Source organism: Berghia stephanieae, chromosome 4, assembly GCF_034508935.2.
Source record: "Berghia stephanieae isolate SIO BIC M18660-M18661 chromosome 4, UCSD_Bste_1.3, whole genome shotgun sequence".
NCBI lineage: Eukaryota > Metazoa > Mollusca > Gastropoda > Nudibranchia > Aeolidiidae > Berghia > Berghia stephanieae.
In genome coordinates, this window is record NC_088363.1 from 81455580 (window position 1) to 81460221 (window position 4642).

Sequence of the window (4642 nt, forward strand, 5' to 3'; positions counted from 1 at the left end):
ATACGAAAATGAATTCACTCCGCTCTTTGGATTATTATTTTCAGAAAGCTATTTTAGTGATTAGTTCTCCTTAAATTCTATTCATCTAACAACAAACGCTAAAGGCTGCACATAGATTTTTGTGTTTGTACGTTAAATTCGGTTGGCGGATTGTGAGTATTTTACCTCAGCGGATAGCATCGATTGCAAAATGTCCTCAAAATAAACTTTCAACGGAGATTGAATTGAAAATATGAAGATATGAAACTTAGGGGCTCCTTCCGTATGTGGATGTTCAATGTCTAGTCGGTATACATGGTCTTTGGGAATCGATGGTATGTGTTTAAATAAAATACACATCATTTCTTCCCGCTACATCAATCGTACAAATAACACAAAATGTTTGTAGTCTGAGAGAATTTAGTGAGAAGAAATCACCCAACCGAATACAGGTAGTATGCGCTTGGCTAAGAAATTAACATTGCCATCCGGAAGTATTACGGACCAACACATAAAACTATGTGTAACCATGAACTTTTAAAGTCTGGTTAATACAGTTTAGTGAGAATTACTCATAAACGCGGGTGGCAAAAGCAATAACAAAGTCTTGAGTGACGTCAACTTCGATCTATCTATAGAAAGCTGAGAAAATACTTTCCAATACATTCGATTTGTCTTTTGACGCATTGAGAAATGTCCAATCGTTGTACAGCAACAAATCATGTGATCGATGATCTGGTTGGACGAAAACATGAATATAGATCGCTCCCATTGGATATTTCCTCAGAAATAAAAACAAGCTGCTTTGTTTATGAAAGTTGTAAACATACACATGTGTCAAGCTCAACAAAATGACCAATCGTGATGTTAGATATTTCAAAAACTGTGAGCACTTTTCACTATGTGGGTCACTTTGAACACATATTTTAATGTGACCAATGACCTCGAGCACATAAATAATAATAATAATGCTGAAAACTTAAAAAGCGCTAAAGATAGTTCGAAGATGACGTCACTCAGGCCTTTGTTATTCTTTTTGCCATCCGCGTTTGTGAGTTGTTCTCACTAAACTGTATTAACCAGACTATAAAAGTTCACGGTTACACAGAGTTTGTGTGTTGGTCCGTTATACTTCCGGATGGCAATGTTGTGAACTCCTTGGCCAAGCGCATTCTATCTATAACTCCGAGACTCCAGACTCTAGCGCTTAAATTACAAATTACTTTGGCTGAAACATAATCATTTACACACACAAGCACAACACACACACACACACACACACACACAAACACAACAACACACAACACAAACCAAACCTATCATGCTTCTCATACCATCTACTAAAATCGAAACATATATGTTTTAAGCGAACGTTTTAAAAATAGACAAAGATTCTTTTTCACGAATGCTCTGCGTTAAGCGTTCCAAATAGAGGGTCCGAAATGAGAAAAGGATCTCATTCCAGCATTTTTCCGAATTCGAGGGACAACTAGTTTTGTGGAATCACTGGCCGAACGTAAGGGGCGTGGTTTTGAATATCTTTCAATTAGTTCCGAAAGGTAGGAAGGGGCAGTACCTTCAAGACAACGATACACTAAAACACAAGCTTTGAATTTAATCCTTTTCTCAACAGGCAGCCAATGCAGGTCATGAAGTAGAGGTCCGGCAGAGTCGCACCTACGCTTCATGAATACTAGTCTGGCAGCGCTGTTTTGGACAATCTGAAGACGTCTCAGATTGTATTACGAAACGCCAAACAACAGAGCATTACAATAATCCAATTTCGATAGTAAGAGGGACACAACCAGGTGCTTGGTCACATCCTCAGATATGAACCGTCTAATGGAAGCAATCTTTTTTAGTTCGAAAAAGATAGATCTAACCAAATTATTAACCTGATGCTCCATCGACAGTCCAGAGTCTAAGAATGTGCCAAGGTTTTTCACTTTGTCAACAATTTGAATGGAGGCATCCCCCAACTTCAAATCTGTTTCACTTTTCCACTTCCTGTTCCCCACATACAGCACCTCCGTCTTATCATCATTCAGTTTCATTCTGTTCTCATTCATCATTTCTTAACACTTTGGATACAATTTTTACTATTGGCTGATACTTCTTATAAATTTCTCGTATTGGAAACGCAGTACAATAATAATAATAATAATAATAATAATAATAATAATAATAATAATAATAATAATAATAATAATAATAATAATAATAATAATAATAATAATAAATAATAATAAATAATAATAAGCATATTTATATAGCGCCTTTCGTCGAAACCTCAAAGCGCTTTTTTAAAAAAAAGGTATCAAAACAATTAAGAGCATAAAAGGGCATCAATACATCATCAATATAAATGTCACATACAATACATTTAAAATTCAATTAATAAGTAAATATTTCCTGAAAAGATGTGTTTTCAGGGCTTTTTTGAAAATGTCTATTGAGCTCGAGAATCTCACAGATTGAGGGAGATAATTCCAAATCGTGGGTCCGAATTTCATAAGAGACCTATCACCAAAATACTTAAGTTTAGTTTTAGGAGATGCTAACAATTTTGAATCGTGGGATCTAAGATTTCTCAGAGGTACCTATGGTTGGAGTAAGTGTTGAATGTAAAGAGGGAGAGAAGACTCAAATACACCAAAGCAGATAAGGGCTATTTTATATTCAATTCTAGCCCGGACTGGCAGCCAGTGGAGGATTCGAAGCATGTCCTGTGTATCATCGTAATGAGATTTTCCCAGGACTAACCTAGCTGCACAATTCTGTACTCTCTGGAGCTTGTTTATTTTGTTATTAGGGAGACTAGCGAGCAGTGAATTGCAGTAGTCAAGACGTGACAAGACCAATGCAGAGACAATTATCTTCAACGTGTTGAAAGGTAAAAACGACCTCATCTGTGATATTCTACGGAGCTCATAGTACATAATTTTCACATTATTGTTTATATGTTGATCCATAGACAAAGAACTATCCAGAATGACACCTAAATTTTTAGCCTTTTCAGAAATAGAAATATCAGAATCAGATATAGTTAGAATAGGATTTGAAAATTGGAAAGACTTTAATTTTTGCTGAGTTCCTATCAAAACAACTTCAGTTTTGTCTTCATTCAACAATAGCTTATTTGCAAGCATCCAACTTTTGATGGAGTCACAACAATTTTCTAGATGACAGACAAGAGTGGATTTAGGCTTCATCTAGGTCTCATTTAGGTTTAGTATCATCAGCGTATTGATGGTAAGACAGACTGAAACTTCTGATGATTTTAGACAGAGGGCCAACGTACAGAACAAAAAGAACGGGTCCAAGTACTGAACCCTGGGGAACCCCACAATCATGAAAGATTTCCTCAGATCTATATTCATCCACCGTAATAATCTGTTAACGATTAAACAAATATGACCTAAAGCAATCAAGCGCTGCACCAGACACACCATAATAAGTAATTTCAAGACGTTTGAGAAGAAGATTGTGATCAATAGTATCAAAAGCAGACGATAGGTCAAGCAAATTCAACAAAGAACATGAACCACTGTCTATAACAGAGAGGAGATCATTAACAAACCTAACAAGTGCGGTTTCCGTCGAATGATGTTGCCTATAAGCAGACTGAAATTTTTCTTCAAGACAATTATTTTTAAGATGAGACAGTAATTGTTTCAAAACAAGCTTTTCTAAGATCTTAGAGAGAAAAGGAAGATTAGAGACAGGGCGATAGTTTTTTAAGTTCTCTTTATCGAGATCAGGTTTTTTCAAAAGGGGTTTGACATGAGCAACTTTGTAAATGTCTGGTACAGCACCTGACTGCAACGAATTATTAACAATACATGTAAATGGTGTCAAAATTACATCAATGCACTTTTTTTAGAATGGCAGTATTTACGGGGTCTAAATCACAACTTTTAGTTGGAGACGACATAATGCAATCACATAAGTCAGCTTCAATAATCTTTGAAAAAGATGGACCCACATGGAATGGTAATATAAATCATGCCCATTAGTAGGTTAGTAGGACTTGTGAATCGGTGACTTAAATTATGATTTTGGATCGGGAAAGTAGGTGGTGGCATGTAACTGTAGTGGGTTGAATGCCAACAGTTGTTCAACTGATTCGCGGCTGATATACGAAAGCTACGACTCGCTGCCATTCAAAGAGAAAAAGCATTACGATGTGGCACTGAAAACCGAAATCCACCCAAATCTACCGAAATCCACCGGATGGCTTGAGAATGTTTAAGATGACCTCCGAACGGCTTCTCTTGACCCCGGACGGCTCCGGACGGCAATTAGTAGGACCGAAGCGACGTGATGCTCCGACGTTTTCATGCAAAAGACGTGACTGGCCTGAATCTAAACATCTGTGGGAACAGTTAGTCGTGCCGGCCATAAACAATGACGTTCTTCTAGCGGATGAGTTAAAGGATGCCGACAAGGGAGGTAAAGCGTTTAGTGAGATAAGAAACATTAGTTCAGGTGCTATGAACTCTTATAAATGTGACAAGCTCTCCTTAGATGTTTATGACAATGTTGTATTAGCCGGGACCTCCGTTCTTGAGGAAATTAAATATTTAAGGTCTACAAAAGATTAGAACTTCACAGGAACCGTAGAACTTATCCGTTCTATCGAATATATTTTTTATCAGTTGCA